At 41.1% G+C, this 21,357-nt stretch overlaps 1 long non-coding RNA gene across 1 annotated transcript in view; it reads left to right on the forward strand.

Moving 5' to 3' along the window:
• The first annotated feature begins 11,383 nt into the window (after positions 1 to 11,383).
• Positions 11,384 to 21,357, forward strand: part of LOC127386381 (uncharacterized) — a 32,619-nt gene continuing 22,645 nt past the window's right edge. The window contains exon 1 of the long non-coding RNA XR_007889863.1: positions 11,384 to 11,634. This is a non-coding gene — a long non-coding RNA (uncharacterized LOC127386381). The remainder of the gene's footprint in view (positions 11,635 to 21,357) is intronic.

Raw genomic sequence — 21,357 nt, forward strand, 5'->3', positions numbered from 1 at the left:
TCGTCATTGATGCATGAGAGATTTACAAGCATTAATAGGAGTTAAGATGTAAATCCCTTGCTTGACAATAGCAGAGAATAACCCCCTTCATATAGATTCTGATGACCTATGAACTAAGGGTCAAGTGGGCTATGCTCCATATTATCTGACAGCAACAGATGCCAAGGTCTTGGGAGGCAAAAAAAAATAACAAAAAACTCATGAGTGTGAAATGCTTAGTGCATTTTCACAATGAAAAAGCAGCAGCAGCTATTCCTATGACTTCATGCATCAGCCAGTGACATAGCCACAAATTATAAAGAAGGGAAACAAAGATTCCTTCTTGCCTGGCAGCAAACTTTTTTCTTCCTCCAAAAATACACAGAAGCAGCTCCAAAAGAAATAGTCATCACAATTAATTACCTACCCAAATCGAGGGCTGTGCAATAAATCTCCAATGTTTTCAAGTGCATTTTGAGTACAAGGGAACATTTGGAGAGTCAAGCAGCAGAAACCACAAAGTATGGCAATTCTGCAAATAAACTATGTTTTCATAACTCTGAGATAATCAGATTAATTCTCCTCTCCTTTGCCTCAAGTTTTATACCTGTCTAACTCCATTGATTTCAACAAGGGTTTAATCCACACCACATCAGGTCTGTATCAGTCCTCCATCAGTTGTAAATTGATCTACACCAGTTGTAAGTTAGAGGAGGATCACAAACGATGTAATAGTTCACAAGCTTTATGATCTGTTTTCACATCTGCCTTTGTATTTTATTTTAAAATCTCAGGTTATTACTTTTGGCTGTTGCATTTTTTTTCTGCTGCCCATCAGGTATGCAAGGTCCTGGGCATGCAGGGAAGAGGTACACATCTGAACCATGGGACTTCAGACCACTTTGGTGCTTATTTTCTAACCTCATTAAAAGCATTTTCATTTTTTTAACTGGATGCCGGTTTTGCCCAGAAGGTGGCAAAAGTCCCAGATCCTGCAAGGATCTGCACCCATGTGAAATGTTGCAGCTGAGCTGTCTGTGAGCACAACGGTTGACAATGAAGGAAGTGCAAAAAAACAAGTCCTGGTGGAATTTGGGCTGTGTTGGTGCAAGGGTGGAAAGGAAGAGAAGAAAAGCATAGGCATCATTTCCAAAACAGAGATTTTACATATAATCACCCACACTGGGGTGAAGAATGTCCCCAAGATCTGCACCTTGCTCAATATAACAGGTGCTATTTCCAATTTTAATTTGGTGAAATTACTTTGTATAAGCTGGTAGGACCAAGCCCACGGTTACCAGATTCATCAATTCACGGGGCATCATAATAAGATACTGAAAAGATGCAAGGGGTTGTTGGTTCTCATTTGTTTGAAGGTGATTCATTTGGCAGAATATTTCTGTGGAATTGCAGATGACAAAGGAAGGTCTAGCTCCTGAGCTACCAGCTGAGCAGTGAAACTCAGGAGCATTTTTTAACAGTGTCTAAGCCCTTTTCTTTGTGTTTGCAAACCCCTGTGCAGGGAGTTTGAACAACATGACCTTCTTAGCTGTCCCTTCCTCTCAAGCTCCAAGTCTGCAACTCTTATTAACTCAGGTTGGGTTTTGAGACTTCTTTGTCAACCCCAAAACAAATGTCTTTTTTCCATGCTGTGTAAAATGCAACATTAATTAAAAGATCGTAATCCTTGCTTCCCTTTTCCCATGGAACCCTTAGAGAAGAAGAGGCAACCAGTGCCTGGCCTGTGTGTTATTTATGCAGGTAACTGAGGGGATGCCCATCCTGCCTGGGTGTTCCTTAGAATCATAGTTTGTCAGCTTGGATTATGAGCAGGGGACAGACACCCGTCTGGGATGGGGCAGAGGTATAAACCAATGAGCAAAATGCACCGTAGGGAAAAGGGGGGGGGGGGGAACAACCAATATGCAGGAGCAAACACAGCATGATGGAAAACCCTTTGTGAGGTTTTAAAGATAAAATGAGTGCATCTGGTTAAATCTGTCTGCAGCCATCTACACAACAACTGAAGATGTCATCTCCCATTTCATTTTAGCCTTTTTGTTCTTGAGGCTGCCACCAGCCTTGTTTTCCACGCAGATAGTCTTGAAAACAAGATGCCAGATCTCAAGGGGCATTCTGGTTTAGAACAAAATTTACAAATAAATGAAGGACCGTGAAATATTTCAGTGGAAGGGAAATGAATAAATTACAGCAGCTCTGACCTGCTACTGTTTTTTTGTTTGTATTTGTTCAGAGATTAGTGGCACGGAAAGCTGGAAATGAATTTGTGCAGCCATTATATTTCATGCAAGATAACAAGCATTTAGAATTATGCCTTCGTCTCTCTTGTACTAACGTGTGGTTAATTGAAAGGCCCATTTTTTCTTCTGTTTTTAGAAGAGTTGCATAAAGATCTGCATTGTGTTCAAGGTATTGCTGGAAACCTGAATAGCAAATTTCACTTTTCAGAGTTCCTAAGTCCTTTGGTTGCCCTGGAAAATATGCTGGTAACCCGTGTTGCATCTGAATCAATAGTGGGGGTTTTACATGGCAGAAACAGGTCTTCAAGCTGGAAGAGTCTTTACAAAAGTGTTTCACATGTTGTGTGTATTTACAGATACCCTGGAGAATGCAGCAGGAGCAGCTAGGGAATCACCACCAGTTTTGTTTGCAATAACATGCATGTTCCAAAACTGCTGGCCACCTTTGCTTGACAAGTTTTGGTACAACCTGAAACAAAATTGCTTCCATATAGATTGGCAGGAACAGCCATTTGCTCGTGAAGATAGGGTTTTATGAAAAGGAGAATGCAAATGTGACTTTGGTTCTTTATTTATTTTCTTCTTTCTTTATTTTCAAGGAAGGGAACAAATGCCAGGCCATTAAAACTGTCCAGAAGTCCCTCTCCAAAGCAAACCCATTGCTATTTGAAGTCATAGACAAAGATCCCCTAGTTTTGAACAACAAAAAGACTTCCAGGTATTACATGTATGTCTCATCTGACACAAACACTTGCTTACAGTGGAAGCATCTTCACTGACTTGTGCAGAATTTGAACCAAACCTTATATTCAGTACAGTGTACACAGCAGGAGCACCATACATCAGGATCTTATGCATTTTCAGTGACCTATGAGCTTCATATTGGCAAAGGAGACTCAAAAAGTGGATAGCAAGGAATATACCAGCCAGTACCAATTTATTGGAGTGCTGGTTAGAAATTAGCCAGCCTGGATTTAACATTTAAATACCTGTATCTATGTCTGAATACATTTGAATGTATATTAATGTATTGACTACATAAACACATACATGAATGCATTTACATAAATGCATAAATATGTATTTGTAGGAAAGCAGATACATGTGTGAAAACAAAATAAACTGAAGGGGAAATCAAAGTATACTATATGGTATTTGGAATTAAAGAGACTCTAGGAAGAAGAAATTTGGTATGTCCAAGGCAGAAATAAAAAAAAAACAAACCACAAAACAGGAGAATTGGTGGAGAGAATGTACAGTAACATTAAATAAAATAATAATAAACACATAAATTGTTTATTGAAAATGGAGGGGAAGCCAGACCAAAATGAATTAATTTAGTTCTTTTATTGAAATCCAGAGCAACTCCCTGAAGTTCCACTAAGAATAAACAGAGCAATTTAATAGCAGCTCAAGCCAGGAATGAAAACAATCTCTTTTAAAAAAAATAAAAATAAAAAATTGGTAGAGCCAAAATTACTACAATGTCAAGTCACATGTTGGAATGAATCTCTTGGAGGTTTGGTTCTCATTAGCCCTGAAAACCAAAGAGACAGAGTGGACTTGCTGCCTTACTCTTAGCCCTTTTCTGGCCAAAGGTCCTCTCTCTCTCCACTGGGAAGAGCATGTGCCATAGTCAGGAGCCAGCAGTATCCCTTTTTGCAAGGACAGGTAGGATGCAGAGCACATGTACCCAAGCAAGACTCTCCATCACTGCTTCCCACAGAGGTGTGTCCTCTCTCTGCAGAGGAGCCAAGTGTTGCTGGGAAGCAGGACTGAGAAGATAACCCAAGGCTGCTGGGCTGACTGGGCTGCGTGCAGCCCTGACAGACAACCAGGTCTTGCCTTGTAGATATGCTGGTCTACCTGCTTGTGCTCCTTAAGGCATTGGTGGTGACTAAAGAGTTGTAGCTGATAATGTATTAATTGTGCACTCTCCCCTGGCTTACACACACTGTCAGTGTGGGCTGGGGCTGTTTGCTGTCCCTTGCATACAGGTGAATATCAACTGCCACTTGGCAAGCAAATGCTCTTGTCCAAGCTGCAAATCTGATCCCCTTCTTCCATCTGATGTTAGTGAGAGCTTGATGTAGGATGCTCAGGTCCTGCCTTTTTAAAAATATCATGCACATCAGTCCAAGAAAAGCAAACCTAGAGAGGATGTGCTTTTAGAAATTTAACACTTCAAGGATTGAAAATCTATTTTAAATGATCTCTTGGACATCTCATCAGCCATCATTACATGCACATAGTGTCCAAGAACAGGAACTAGTGCATGTACCTGTAAGAATGAGACCCACTTAAAACACTTCAAGTGATGATTAATTTTGCTCACATTTGTAACATTTCTCTTTGCAACTTTGACATTTCGTAAGATAAAGTGGAAAGTTTTTATTGTTTGGTGAATCTTGTTAAAGAGATTAAAATGTGAAGTAAAAGCTTAAGTCCTTTCATGTAGCATAGATTCAGTTCAGACTGGTTTAGATCCTGTATTCTTAAATCTGCTAAACATAGAGAAAACTACATACGTTTGTAGAGAAGCAAAACTCTCAGTCAGTGAAAAGCCTGCCAGAAACAAGTCAGTTCAGGCAAAGATACATGTGCATACTTTGCCTAGGAGAAATATTCTTGTCACATAAAAATCCCACCATTAATCAAAAATCACATTATAGCTTCTGGAATGAAGTTTCCTTTACTACTCTTTAATAATAAGCCTAAGATAAGATAAAATTGGTAATTGTGCCTTCTCTTCTGATAGAAGATAATACTAAAGTGGTATAGAAATTTGAGTTACAAGAATATATTCACCCTGCTAATAGGCTTCCATTATGTAGTCTTTACTGATTTATTCATTACACATTTTCTCCACATATAGAAAAATTTAATTGAAAGTTACTTATTACATTGTTACAAAATGTTAACTAGAAAGTTTTCTTTAATCAAATGATCATTAATGCTGGGAGAGCTAGTTTATTTCAATAGTGCATTCATTGGGAGCAAGAGTAACACAGGCATTACCAAGAATGGTTTTACAGGGCTGTTTATTATGTGAGCACTTTCAGGGACTAAACACACACCATTGCAGCTGGCTGGGGTAGTATAATACTTTATTTATATTTATGACTTTTCTTAATCAATGTTTTAATGACATACGAAATGCAGGCAGGGTCCCTAATACGGTGACTTATCAAAGGAATGACATTCCCAAGGATGGCAAGAGCTTGGAAAGCCAGATCTTGCCCTATGTGTGTCCCTCAGAAGTAGATGGGAGAGAAGTGTTCACATGATCTGAGGCAAAGAAGCAGTTTGGCATCAAAATAAATAAATCGATAGATAGATGGATAGATAGATAGATAGATAGATAGATAGATAGATAGATAGATAGATAGATAGATAGATAGATTAGATAGATAAAAATCCTTTGAGCTGAAAAGGTTCAGGACAAGGCACAAGAGACACTCACAGGTGGATACACTAAAGCAAAGGAAAACCTCCAGGCAGGCACCAGTGTAAGGGCACACAACAGAGATCCCAATCCTGTCATATGAGGCAATTTTTTAAATGAATTTTAGCTTTTCACTGGATATCAAATTTATAAAAAATCATGTAGGGCAATCAAATTGCACACCAGATTTAATTTTCTCCATCTAGTCCACACCTCGATGGTTCCTGCTGCCACTGAACATCTGAAGAAGTTAAGTACAGACCTGCACTCTTGTGTAGTTGCTATGGACCAATAGAAACAGCCCCTCTATAGGGTAGAGCCAGGCACCCTCCTTTAGCTTTTAAAACATGTTTGCAACTATTTCCCATGTTTCACAATAAACATAACTGCACTGTAAACATCTCTCTCACTTCAGGTGGCACACTGCTCCAGAACTGCAAAACACTGAGTCATTAGGTACATTAATAAATTCCAGGCTGGCAGAACCTGATTCTGACTCAGGCTCAAATGTCAGTGTTTGTTTCCACAGTAAATTCAGTAAAAGACACAAAACCATGCAGCAGCTGGAAGTAGATACTGGAAGTCTGGAGGAAAAGCCTGGGCAATTAAGGAACACCAATGAATGAGAAAAACGGCCACTCTGAGTTTGGAGAAATTGACCTACACATTAATTTAAATTAAAGGTAGACCTCATGCCCTTGTAACTTCATATCAACCCTGAGGTGAAGACACCACTGCCCTTGAACCTCTGTTTGCCATTCTGAGACCACATGGACAGTACTGTGTTCAGTTCTGGGCCCCTCACGGTAAGAAAGACCTTGAGGTGCTGAAGTGTGTCCAGAGGAGAACTACCAAGCTGGTAGGGTCTAGAGAACAAGTCAAATGAGGAGTGGCTGAGGGAACTAGGTGTGTTTAGTCTGAAGAAAATGAGGCTGAGGGGAGAACTCATTGCTCTCTACAACTGCCTGAAAGAGGTTGTAGAGAAGTGGGCATTGGCCTGTTCTCCCAAGTAAATAATGACAGGACAAGAGAAAATGGCCTGAAGTTGCACCAGGGAAGGTTCAGATTGAATATTAGGAAGAATTTCTATACTATAAGATTCTATACTATTCTATACTATAATTTCTATTCTATAAGGAGTGGTCAGGCACTGGAACAGCCTGACCAGGGAAGTGGTTGAGTCACCATCCCTGGACGTATTCAAGAAGATGTGCAAATGTGGCACTTCAGGGCATGCTCTAGTGGTGAAGGTTGTGAGTGTTTGGAGTTTTTTTTGTGTTGATGGTTTGACTCAGTGATCTCAGAGGTCCTTTCCAACCATGTGTGATTTGAGATACCTGTATGATCCAATGATACAGACATGTGGGCTGAAATGTCCAAGCAGTTTTCCATGGTTTGTGAAACAGCTACTCCAGGTCACTTGCAGTTTGAGTTGTAGCTGAGTGAGTGGTCACTGATGGTGCAAAAGTCCCATGCAGGCTTTTATAAAATGACAGCAGGGTCTGAACGCCTCAGTAACCTGCCTTCACACCCTTGTCCTAACCCCATGGAAATGTGAGCAGCCTTAGGAAGGGTTTATAAAATTACAAACTGTTTATTTACTTCATTTTCCTTAACTTGATGGTTTCCATCTAGAGCTCCTTGCAGTAAACAAACCTGAATGGTGGTTATTTCTGAAGCTGCACATTCTCTGTGTGACTTGGCCTCCAGCCTGGAGCCCTGCTTTGCAACCAGCCCCAGGAATTACATAAAACCACGCGTGCTCAGAGATGTTACTCAATATCTGTGGAGGGTTATAATAATTTAGAGGAGCCAAATTCAGAATTGATGAGTAAGCATCATTTAGGAGGCAAAGCCTTGCTCCAAGTTACACCCTTCTGAAGCCAGCAAGTTGAGTTGCTTGCAAAGTCTCATTTATAATGGTGCTCCTTCAGAGCAGAAGTTAGCCCAGGGAGGCTAAGCTGGAATAATTTAAAACTCTTCCCAACCCCTTAAAGCCAAATTCTTCCTTGCCTTAGACCTCCACTGATGTCAATAGACATGCTGAGACTGTAAATCAGGCCAGAAGTTGGCCCTTGTTTGGTCCAATTACCCCATTATAAATTCCCTGAGGACTACTGTACTGATGTGTAATTTGCATCCTTTCTCCTCTGAAATGGTATATTTATGTTTATAGATTGAGTTAGCAGTTCTAAGGGAGGAGAAAGGCTGCCTGAATCATTTGCAAATGGGAAAATCCATATATTTGAAACTTGGTATGAAATACTTGCTTTTGGGCTGGAACCTTGTATACTGAGCTGCTCTCTAGAGTAAGTATTTACAGCCAAGTTGCGACATGTTCTAAAAGATGTGATTTTCTGAGTGGAAACACTGACACACAAGGATGCAACTTCCCCCCAGTAAAACACAGAGTTAATTGTAGGGTTTGTGAACATTATAAAGTAAAATATTGAAATTATTTTTTAAATGTTCAGTAATGATTTTTAACCGCGTACCAAGCAGCTGGGTTTGTGTCTGATTCCCAAGCTCTTAAACAGACAACTGTTTTCCTTTTTAGTGACTTTGTGAGGCTTAACTTGGGATTAATTTGACTGCAGGTGTCAGAGAAGCGCAGTATTTTAACAGCATTACTGAGAACCATGTGGGCAAAATGCAGAAAGCATGAAGGCACGTTGGTCAAAACTTTGAAAGATTGATGGGAGTGAGTTATGCTGCTGAAATATCTTTGTCTGTCCTGAAAAGCTAAACTTGCAAGTGGGGTACAAGGTATGCTGCAGCTATTATTTTACCATGTTCCCCGTTAAGACAGGTAACCGGTCAGACTTTTTGGAATCACAATTTCTCTGTTGACATAAAATCTAGCAAGCAGCCCTCATCAATCATGCGGTGACAGCCAGTGTGGTTGGGCAGTGCCTAACACAACTGGACTCTTCTTTTCAAGCCTTTGCTTCTCAGGTCGTCTGCGTCAGCAGTGCTCTTCACCAAACATCTGCAGTTCATCTTATCGTTTGAAGAAATATATGAGTTTCTCCACTGGTGTGGTTTTTTCAGCTTCAGCTTCTTGATTTGTTTGAACACCATCTGCTACATATAAAATTCAGAGAATTTGTGAAATGTGCATGCAGTGAGAAAATGTTAATTGTACGAACCTTTCTTTTTTGATCAAGATAACTTTATGTACTTGTCATTCCTGATACGTTAAGGAAAGCAAATCAACATGTCTAACATACTACCCAGTTATTTTCTTTAAGGTCTTCTATCTCTAGAACACCTTAATAGTTCAGGTACAAAACCAGAGTCTATTCCTGGCAGCGTTTCAGTTACTTTAATATAGTTTGATTTAAGCATCCAAAAGTAGCTTAACAGCAGTAACCTCTTCCACAGAAGATCTGCTCGGATCCTACCACTCTGCACCTGTGTGCCTATTATTTGCATCAAAACAAAGAAACCAAGGAAATTTTAATTGTTCCTGGGACGAATCACCAGAAGACAACTAACCCGGCGAGCGGCTGCAGCTCGCTGCCAGAAGCCCCGGCGGAGCCGCACGTCTGTCATGGCATGAGATTGCCACAGGGTGGTAGGAGAAGTGCGGCTCCACAGCCACACCAGCAGCGAGAGGGGAGGAAAAACTTCTGAAAGGACGAAGGGGGAATCGCTTTCCACTTAGTCTAAACAGTGGTATCAAAAAATAAGGTTTAGCTCATGGTAAATCCAGATGGTTAAACATTTGACCCATATCTAATCCCTCAGCCAGGCGTGCACCACCACCATCACTGCTGTCATAACACAGCACATGCACTTAAAATCACTTCAGCTCCAAGAAGCAGTGCAGGTTTTGGAGAAAATTAAATTCTAAAGCATGCTGCAGAAATGGAAAACACTGTCTTGACAACATGTTATGACTGCAGCTGTGAGAGGAGCGTTGTTATATACACTACAAGAATTCCTTGGGACTGCGGCTGGCTGCTGCTCTGCGCATTTTGTTATGATAATATCTTACAAACCATCAAGCAGCCCTTTGATCTTAAAAGAGTATTTAGCTGGGGCCTATTTATTGTACTTAATCATTTAATAAAAGGATGGGGGCATTTCTTCCCAAGCAAAGAAACGGATCAGAAATAGAAATTCTGCCTCTCTTCTAAGTCCTCTGCTTGGTACTGAGGAGTCCTACAGCATATTGATTATTGCTGGGGAAATAAAGGGGAAGGATCAAGTGACACATATGCAAACTAAATCCTTGGTTTGTGGCAATTATGTTAATGCCACTGATGTTCAGGTTTACCTTCAAGGGGCGCTTACTTGAAACACAGAGGACTGCTCATTTCTATTAGAGAGAACATCAAGAGACACCTTGATTTAAAAAAAAAAAAACAACCCAGATAAAATATTGAAGTAGGAAACATAGCATGTGTTTTATATAAATATTATACATATCTTCCAAATACTTTCATGTTTTATGTTGGGATGAATGTAGTTACATCCAACTAACAGACAAGGATGTGAGGGGAATATTGAGCTCAAGACCTTTGGGGTATGGAACAAACTGCATATTCAAAAATGGGCAAGGTTCATGTAGTATAGTATCATGTTTTAAACAGTTCATAAAAAAAGCCAAGTGACAACAGAACAGTGTGGATGATATAAAATAATGTAAACCTTCCTTCAAATATCAAGTTCGGGTTTTTTTCTGCCTCTACTCAGTTTCCACAATAGAGTGAGTGAAAAATCCATAGAGAATAAAACCAGTGATCCCTTTGAGCAAGGATACAAATTTACCTAGATATGTCAACCACACAAATTTATGGGACAAGGAGTTTTTCACCCTGAAGAAAGAAGCTTTCTTGTCAGTCATCTATTAAAAAAAAAAAAAAAAAAAAAAAAAAAAAAGCTGAAAATAAAGCTCTCAGAGTTGTTTTTGTATTGTAGGAATTGCAAGAAAATTCTTTTAAGGGTTGTTGGGGTTTCTTGTGGTTTTTTTTCTTTAAGCTTTCCCATATCCATGGAATAGTTTTCTTCATGGATGTATAAGAAACACTTGTGTTGTGCTGCTATTAATGGTATGATTTGTTAGTGTACTTTTATGTATGGAGTGACTGCATCTGGTAAGGTCTACAACTGTACCTCCTTGACAGTGCCAGATGTTGTGAAGATAAAATACCTCCTGTGTGAGGAACTGCTGGAATCAGGCTCCATGATAGGTGTTCTTAATACAGTTTAAAAAGGCATCTGTCTTAAAATAATTTCAACATCTTACTTTTCTATTTATTGTTTTGTCAGATCTTTCTCGTTACTGAGGAAATACTTTGGTGCCCCTACTAACTTGATTTTAAACTTGCGGCTTCAGTTTCTCCCAAGTTTTGTTTTTGTTTCTGTTTTTTTTTCGTGCTGAAGCCACTGCCCTAATGAAAGGGAGAGAAGGGAGAAAATTAAGAAAAAGTTTGTTGTGGGACTCAGCTGAGGTTAATCAGCTTGACTCAGCCAAGCAAAAAAATTGGTCAGCAGGTATTTTTAAACCAGGTTAGCCATGAAACAGCATGCAAAATAAAAGAGTCCAAGTTTAGCCAAGATTTGTTCAAAGCATTGCAGTGGGGAGACAAGAGGGCTGATAGGAGGCAGGAGAAGAGCCCTGCTTTGCTAGCATACCCCATAACTCACTGCATTGTCAACGTCTTAAAATAGTAATGATACTTGACCCTTATTAGTATTTCTGGGCAATATGTGAGCTTGAGTTTCCTTGGGTGAAAGCTAATGCCTTAGACCACCCTTTAGACCACCATTCCATCTAGTTATAGTACATATTAATGTTATTCTTGGGTCATTTAACTTACTCTCAGTGAAGAGTGGAGAATGGTGCTAAGCTGTAAATCAGCTCTGTCCTGCAATGGATTCGTGCCATAACAGATCATCTCGAAAATTCCAGCCTTGCCTGACCACGCTAAAGAGATTATGGTATGTAAAAATTCTGCTAAACATAGTTTGTTTCATTTTTGTGCTTCTCTGCTTGCCTATCTAGCGAGGAAAGGTTAAGACCCGTTATGGTGGACAGTGCATTGAAAAGGAATATTGCTCTAATAAAACCCCCAGGGCTAAAACTTTTACCATATGTGGTTAAACTCTCCACCCTTTCTAAAGGTGAGCTGCAGCAGTGAGGAAATGATTAAACAAGGCCACTGATACTGTGCATTAACATTATTTTTTTAATCCTCAGGGGAAAAAAAAAATCAGTTCATATATGTATTGTGCTTAAAAGGCATCCTCTGAGTGCCAGTGTTGAAAATGACAGTCTGAAACGTTCAGTGGCATTAGTCCTTTTAACTAAATCCTGATTACTTGAGCTGAATTAATTTAAAAAGCAAATGCAATACTCCCTCAGCAAATGTTTCACTGTTTCTCAAAATCATAAATATTTTTTCCGTACTCTTCTGGCAAACAACTAATGTTTACCTTTAGCTTCCTAGAAAAGATTTACAGATAAGTCCCTAGTCTGTTTTGCAGATGTGCCTTGGTGAATTTAACAGTAATATATACTGTCATCACGGTTGTCTTCAAATCTTTGAAATCACTTATGCCTTTTACAATACATATTTAATTGAATGTCTAGCTAGTAGATATGTATATGTATCTTGCATTTGTGGGTGGGCATGTGTGTGCCTAATACATATATTTAGCTCTTAAACATGGTACGATGAGTGACTGAGAAATGCCTAAGAGAGAGATACTTTATACATGCACATACAGTTTGTGAATGCATTGTCTCCTGAAACAGCCAGAGACAGAAAGGAAAGTGCAGAGACATCTGCAAATTAACAAATCATCTATCTTTGAGGTCATTCACCAATTAGTTTTGCAGAATAAGATAGAACAAAAACGTAATTCTGACGAGCATTTGTTCTGGCTATTTATCACAGAAAATTGTGTAACAATATTAGACACAGGAATTTTTGCTCAGCTTATTCCTTACAGTATTACCATGATTTCACAACTTGGTGCAGATGTTTCATGCTGAATAATGCCCTTTGGTTGACATTTGTGCTCTTCAGTCGAACTTCTAAGTAGCTGAGATGCATATATTCCACAGGAACGCTATGTGGGGGGGGGGAGCAAGGGGAAGATAAATAAAAAACAAAACCTGTTTTAGAAAAGAAAACTTTAAAAATATGTTCCGCTCATGCCTAAGGGAAGGATTATCCACGTTTCATTTGCCATTTTTTAATAGCTACTTGTAATTTAAATTATTGCTCAGTAACACAGGCTTTTGAGGAAACCTGAATATTCCTGGGATTTAGTTAGTCTTGGAAAGTCTGTTTTCCTGCTGCAGTGAGGACAGCTCGTCCCTCGGTTGAGATATATCCTGAAATCTATTTCACATTGTGCTTTTATTGTTAATTTCATTGCTTGAATGGAGCAAGTGGTTGTATTTATCCCTCAAAAGGCTATTGTTGTTATATTAATTGAACTGTTTCAAAGTTCCTTTTTCCCTGTTAATTATTTAAAAACAAAATCGAAAGTCTTAACAGAGTAATTTACTTATGAATTAAAGCTGAAGACAATTGTATGTTAAGTAAAACACAAATTAATCTGCCACCACAAAATGAACCTTGTTGAAAAAAAAAAAAATCAGACAATCTGTATATTGATTCCCTCAACGCATATTTTTCATTTATTGGTATTATAAGATTATGCCTGAGCCTGCAGCAAAATTAAAAAAAAAAAAAAAAAGGAAAAAAGAGAGAGAGAAAAATGGGAAGTCTGCACAAGTATGGAACCTTAGCTTAGTTTTATCCTGGCGAAATATTTTTAACTATGCCTTAATTTGTACCTAGTCACACTAATTCCAGATTTTTAACTGATTTCTTTCCATGCTCGAAGCAGTATTATATTTTTATTTATATGCCTTCAGACAATGGCAAGAGAATTTTCAAGAAATTGTACCAATTTCTTTACAGAATATATGGGAAGGTATCTATCAAAAGCACAGGAATATAAGCATTTTAATCAAATCAATGAATTTTTCATTTGCAAGGCGTGCTAGATGTTGGTGAATGTGTTGCAGCGTGAAACTTCAGTAGGCTTTGAACAAGTTTGTTAAGGATCAAATTCCCCACTGGCCTAACTCTGCTGAAACCAGTGGAATTATTTCAGCAGAGAATTTGATTCCTTGTTACTGTGTGTGTTTTTCAAATGTGCAGTAACTTCATGCATGCCCTTCAGTTCCTTATCTGTATAGAATAGACTGCAAAATTATCGTTAACTCTGTGAGAGAAAGAAAAAAAAAATAAGAAAAGAAAAAAAAAAGGTAGAAAATGTAAGAAAAATCTTGTTTCTGCTATTTTCTGAGGTTTTGGGGCCATTTCACTCAAGACAAAATCCCCAGGAGGCTCAGTGCATATTCGCTCTTAGGCCAGCATATCCTTTAGTCTTAGATTAAGGAATTAAAGCACTGCAAATGAATTTCACATCCAAAATCATTCAATTTGTCCCCTTTGTCTTCTAGAATCCTAAGCATATGGGACCATACTAAGTATAGCAAAAATAGCTCCTGCTATAATCATAATTAGTACCTATTAGCCCTTCCTAGGTGCAAAGCCCCAGTGATGAGAGCACAGCACGAGAACCTAGATAGAAGAGGATTTGAAATCTCTGTAGTACAGGATTGTTATTGCTGCCCTTGCAGGTTCACCAAATGCTCAGTGAATGAGGGGGAATTGCTGGGCTTGGGAACCAGATCCTACGTGCCTTTCCCATACACACAAAGATGTACAGACTGAGATCTTTTTTACCTCCTTGCTGAGGCATTTCTCCCTGTCCAAAACCACTTTCTGTAAAATCCTGCTTATATGTTCCTAAATATTTTTTAAAGGTAGCATAATTGGGTTTTAATAGTTTAGGTATTAAGAATCTGTTTCTCAGGATGGTGGAGAGATTTTATTAATTGGACAGACAGTGGATAGCAACTGTTTTACATAGGCTGGAGCAGCTATTCAGTGACCAACTTAATGTCTGAACTTCTGGTGAATTATTTTGGTGGGGTCATCTTTGATAATACAGACAGCTCAGATGCAGATTTCAGCCTCCTTTCCACAAGATGCAGAAGTTACAGGCACTTGCAGGTCTAAAGGACATTGTCAATGAGATAACGTTTTTAAAAGGAACAAAAATCTGACATCCAAATCTGACACGAAGCTCTTCTGCCCAAAGGTGTTTTGGAAATGTCTGCTTTTAGATCTACAATGAAAAAATATGTATGTTTATAATATGTATAAGCCATGATTTAGGTTAGAGAGCTGCAAGTCACGTTTCCAAAAGCCAGGACTCTCCATGGCGCAAGAAAAACCTGCGTGCCCCTTCTATTTCTTTCTGCATGGGGGGAATATGCCTCCTTCTACAGGCAGCTCTGCAAGGACCGTCAGCTCCCCTGGGCAGCACCTGGGCCACCCCCGCTCCCGGAGCTGGGGCTGTTGGCTCCGCGGGGCGCTGAGCGGGGGCGGCCAAACCCGCCCCAGCCCGAGCGGGCGCTGCAGCCCCGCGGTACGAGCCCTGTGCCCGGCGCTGCCTCCGAGCCCCGGGAGCAAAGGTCCCGCCAGCCCCGTGTGCGGGGACGCACCGACCCCGCGTCCCCGGCCGTCCGTCCGTCCGTCCGTCCCCCCGGCAGAAGGCGCAGCGGGAACGCGGGGCAGCGCGGGCACCGAGCGGGGACCTGCCCGCTCCCCCTCCGCCCGCCCGACCTGCGGCCGCCGGGCAGCAAAACGCACGCACAGAAAAGGCAAACAAGAAAAAAATAAATAAATAAATAAATAAATAAATAAATAGAATAAATCCCCTCTCCCTGCCCAGGCTCAAGCGTTTGACCATTGCAAGTCGTTCTCAAAAATCCGAGGCTGTCATTTTGTGCAGGGCTGCACGTTATCCCTATTGACTTCAAGCATAAAATCAGGTGAGAGGCAGAGACAGCTCACAAAAGTGAAGTCACGTGCAATCAGAAGAGTATAGATATCATAACCTGTGTGAGAGGGGAAGGGAACGAGGTTACGATCATTGTCTGAGGAGAGCTGTTCAAACAACGTAATAGAAAGGTGCCCCCTTTAAATCAACATTAAACTTTTGCTGGAAGATTGCAGTTTACAGGTCCAGCATTCTCTTTTGAGCTGGTGGGAACACATTTAATATAAAGATGTCTCTACAGCCTCCCAAACGCAAGGCACGTCTCGCACCACAAGCTCTGCTACTACTTCCTTTTAATCAATAGCTCATAAGTATTCATTGAAAGATATGTTGATATTCCACCTGCAAAACTTGGGGGAGAATCACCACAACCGTATTAAAATCAACATTTACCTTTGAGCCTTTTCTTGAAAATGACAAAATAATGGGACTTGTAAAGGAATTTTTAATGTATTACAAGAGAAGAGTTTGGATATATGCTACACGTACGCTGCTACCAAATTTTCCACCTAATTAACCCAGTGAAATCTGTGAAGAAAGCAAAGAAAAACTGTGATTCAGCAGTCAGGTCCATCACATGAATATGCAAAGGACACAAGGGAAACTTTCCCTCTGAGTCCTCCCTTTGCAAAGAGCTGCCCAGCCCCGACCCTCACCCGCAGCCTCCTCCTTCCCCAGCAAGCCCCTGCTGCTCATTTTCTCTCTCTTACCCGTGGCTCCTGTCTAGCTGCTCACCTGTTTGTCAAAGAAAAAAATATATTTTTAAAAGGTAGAAACATTTTGATTACCATGAGAAAAATGGCTACTCGCAGCCTAGATATAATTAAAAGATTGGGTCTTATTTTTAGATACACTGACTGGTCTACGTGCCTGAATATGAAAACATGTCACCTTCATTGGGATTTATTTTGCGGTTAAAATAATGTGCAACATTTTCTCCGGAGTCATCTCTGTTTAATTTATTGCCTGCAAAATAGATTAATTTCATTCCCAATTTTTAATAATGTATTGCACAAGCTGGAGGGAGGGGGAAAAAAAAAAAAAGGTAGTAGATACTGAAAGGGCAAAATAACTGGCGTGTTGCATACAGACCTGGATCCCAAGTTCTGAAAGCATGGTCAGACTTAGGTGATGGTGCTATATTAAACTCAGTCACTCCCAATTCATACGGATCTCTCAAGATACAAAAGTTATTACAGTGCCTATTTTTTAATAAAAAGATATTAAGGTAAATGGAGATGGAAGGCCAAAATTGTTAAAGGAATTGTGGGAATTGACTGCTCCTTTCCTGGCAGTGCCAGCTGAGGAAGAAGAGTGTCATCTGCCCAAAATGAAATCCTCAAGCCTAATATCCCACTACTTGAGGATTTCTTCCCCCCCCCTGCCTTGCTAACCATTGGCTCCACATCCCATAGAAAAATAAGCTTCATCAACAAGATGAAAGTTGCATCTTAGACTGACACCTACCCACAGTGAAGGGTCTGCATAAGACCCTCATTCAGCTTCCTCCATCCAGAGATGCTGAACTACTCATGGAAAACAGACCAGCATGGGAAGAGGCTGGTGTGAGCAGCCCTGTCCCAGCCCTAGGGCTCAGGCACTGCCCCAGGAGCAAAGCCCAGAGGTCCACGTTCCCCCCCAGGCAGAGGAGAGAACACAAATCGCCCTTCCTTGGCTCTACATTTGGGCCAATGAGTAGAAAAAACAAACCTGACAATCCATCCCTTATTTATTTCTTCCTTGTTTTTTCACTCCCAATTCTCTCAAAAGTCTCCAAGGAAGCAATTAAAAATAATTCAATCTTAATTCAGCACAGCCTCATAGAATCATTTTATTTGGAAAATGCCTTTAAGATTATTGAGCCCAAATATTAACCCAGCCCTGCCAAGGCCACCACTAAACCATGTCCCTCAGCACCACATCTACAGAGCTTTGAAATACCCCCAAGGATGGTGACTCCACCACTGACTGGGGCAGCTTGTGACAAAGATAAAAATGTGTTTGTTGACTGATTTCCTCCTTTCAAAAGCAGTTTGCTCTGATTTCTTGAAAGCTGCCCAGCCCATGCTACCGTGCAGCCCTTCTAGTATTGAACACAATAATCTGGAGGTGGTTTTCAGCTGTGTCCCAGACTTTCCCAAGGAGCTCCTCCTCCCAGGTGCTCAGCTTTCTGCTGCCCAACTCAATTTGGCTGGTGTGATGGATTTTTTCCACTGCTTCGGAGTTTTGTTACTATGAAAAGAGTCAACTGTGTCCCTGGTAACTTCGAATGTCAGAAGTGATCTCTGAAGGCAACTTACCTCAACAAGTGTGTTCTGGAGACACACTCATTTGGCAGCACTGTATCACCAATTAGACCAGGAAATTTTGCCCTTGTCTCCTACTGTTTTCTATATCATTCCATGTGCAGTTCTTTGCAAAGGAGTGTCTTCATCCACTGGATATTTTCCATGTAGCTGCACTGCCCAAATGATTTGTTTCTGGAATGATATATTTCCCCAACAGAATAAAATTAAAATCTACGGGACCACGGTAATTGACTTAGTCCATGATTTTGCTGCATTGTCATGTATTATAACTGTATGTTCTTACTTTGCCCATGCAACTTACTCTAACATTAGGGTTAAAAAAAAAAACTAAAGGAAAAAAGGAATAGAGAAAAATATATATATATACGTATTAGCCCTTTTCCTACCTCTTCCTCTTCACCTCTAGATCGAGGAGCCACCACACCATGGTGCACACTCAGGCCAGGTCTCTGGGTGGTAGCACGTAGGGGCTTGGGGACTTGAAGAGCTGGCTATGAGCTGTGCCCATGTGGCACATTTTGGCTCGTGCACCTGGTGACTACCATCTGCTTTGTTTAAATACGTAGTAAGACTTTGGTTAAACTGAAGAAAATAAAACCCTGATGTGTGTTGTGGGTTTTCTGCCTTTGGTTTGTTTGTTTCATTACAGTTTTAACTAAACTTGTGGGAAGTGATTATGTTTTAATAGATAGATTTTTGGAGTAGATTTTGGAAGGATTAGCAGAAATCTTTTAAGTGTGAATGTGGAGTTGGCCACAAAATTCAGGCATGGCTCTGGATTTAAATTGTCCCAAAAGACAGGAGGTAGGCTGTTGGTTTGGCTCTGGAGCTCATTCAAGCTGAGCATGATTCAAGCTCCTTGTAACAGATGACTCTTTTCTCCTGAATTTCAGCAGCAGGCTTTGGTACATCTACCCTGGATCTACTGAACCAGATTCAGCCTGAACCATGGTTTAATAAGGACAAGTGTCCTCTGATAGCTGAGCTGTGGCCATCAAATAGGGTTATGTATTTGCACAAGACTGGCACTGAAGATCTGACTTTATAACCAAGGTATTGACCCAACAGACTCTCTTCTTTCACGTAAAGTGAGGCTTTCTGTTTTCTCCAAAACCTGTGAGACTGTATGTTGCATATACCAGAGCTGCCTGGAAAGCTACAGGGATCTACGAAATTATTGTAATGTTTCCTCCCTTTTATGCATTCCTACTTCTTTTTTAAAAACAAAATTTTTGAAAGTATTTTTTTCAGACTGAAAAAGCTCTTAAATCTGCAAAACCAGAGCTCGTTCTTCCTGACCAGCTCATCTACACTAACCTGGTTTGCATTGGTTTTGCTATTTTTCTTCTTTTACAAGTATGGCTCAGAAGCCATCAGGTTAGCAGAAACATAAAGAGTGATGTTTACTCACAAACAAACCTACCAGGAGTACCCAACATTGAAAAACTCCCCTCGGGGCACCTGCAGGAACCCCTGTCAGGAACATGCCATCCCCAGCCCCATCCACTCCATCTGCCAGCCTGAAATGGCTGCTGCCTGGTTCCTTTATCTTTCACTTTGGGGTTTCTGACCTTGGCTGCTAAAAGCTGTTCTCAGGTGCCTGACCTCCTGTGGGCCACAGAAGAGCCCTAGCAGGGCAAGGCCATCCTGAGCCTGGCATGGGCTCAGAGTAGCAGTGCAGAAGCAGGCACCTCCATCAGCTACCTTATGGGTCAGGTAGTCCAGCCAGCAGCCTCTTCCCATAATTGTTGGTCCTCTGTAATTAATTAAAGACGAACTAGCAAATAAACCCCACACTCCCAAGTTTTCAATGTGTTCAGCCTCCAGACCTGGCAACTCTTCTCCACCAGCTCCCTAATAAAGACCATCCATAGGAGTTTGGTGTGTAATTCCTGTGTAGGCTCAGCTTGGGCTGTACTTGCTGTACAGTTTCCAGCTGTTCACTCCAATTTGTGCAAACCAGCAACAACTATTTACGAAGCTTCAGCGGCAGTTTATAAATAGTCACGATAAACAGTGGGTTGTGCTGTGTGCAAGGAAATTCAGCAGAGACGTCGCCACAGAGTATATCATTGCTAATTAGGAGCTAAAAGGGGCCTCAGAAATGTTTCCCAGCGTGGCAGCTTTCTGCAGCTCGGTGCCCTCCTGCGCAGGCAGGACCACGGCGGGTCTTCCCGCTGGGCTTCCCAGCACCTCGGCTGGTTCCTGGGGCTGGTGTGGGATGTGGAGCAAGGAGGAAAACCCACATCCCATGGCCATGGGGTGCAAGTCGCTATGGCCACACGGGGGGCCCCAGTGTGCCTGCAGAGCATCCCTGTGCCACTGCAACCCTGTCCCACCCTAGCACCTGGAGAGGCCACTTGCATCCTGGTTGACTTGAGGAGCACGCAGCCTTTCCCATGCTGAGCTCCTCTTGAAGCTGCCAGGAGGTTTGCTCCCCCTACAGCACCAGCTGTGTAAGGGACACTGAAGTTAGACCACAAAATCTTTTATATTTTTTTTTCACATAGGCCAGCTAACAGCCATCATCTGGGAACAATGAGAGCTGTCAGGACAGGGGAAAGGACCTGGCCAAACTGCAGGCATAGGCTGGAGAGCTGATGGAAAGAAAGGAAACACTCCTCAGGAGAATTTTGCCCCGAAAACAAAAAACCTTCATTAGCTGAACACAAATGCTCAGTCTATTTAGATGTGCCCTGCACCCAGAGCGCAGCACAGCAGGGACAGGTGACCAGTTTTCCTTGGAGAGGAGAGACAGGTTGCTCTTTATGGATCCCACCCTTCCTCTATCAGTTAATATATAAGCTCCTATGGCCTGTGGAGGAAGCAGCCAGTAATGGAGTGAATCATTCACAATGAATAAATCATCTAACTAATTTAGCTTGATTTCTGCTCATGGCTCTTCCATGAACAGATCACTGTTTCACCATATTTACTCATTATTCAGATTTATCTTACAATTTGGGGATCTTTTGTTCTTCTTTCTATTGTTCACTGCTGCAAGTTAGCAAAAAAGCTACTAGCTCAGTTATGACCGGACAGATGTGTTGTGTGAGGCTGTCCCTAGCCTCAGACTGGATGAGCTCAGCATGGCTGTTGCAGCTATTTGCATCAATAAACAGAAAGAAAAATCAAAATCTGTAAACTTCTAAAGCCAGCAGAGTCCAAAATTCAGTTCCTACAGATGCACATGTCCTACAGGCAGAGCCTCCCAACATCAACAACAGACACGCATGGTGCCAGCCCAACTGAAAGAAAAAAGTAGGATTTTCAAGATTATTGTAAGATTTTTTTTTGCTACATGTGTGGATTTTAAAGCCAGAAGGAACCATTAGGTCATCTGGTCCCAACTCCAGCACGAGTCAGGCCCTAAAATCTCATCCAGTCTCTCCTGTATTGAGCCTGATGATTTCTATTTACC

The sequence above is a fragment of the Apus apus genome, chromosome 6, assembly GCF_020740795.1.
Source record: "Apus apus isolate bApuApu2 chromosome 6, bApuApu2.pri.cur, whole genome shotgun sequence".
NCBI lineage: Eukaryota > Metazoa > Chordata > Aves > Apodiformes > Apodidae > Apus > Apus apus.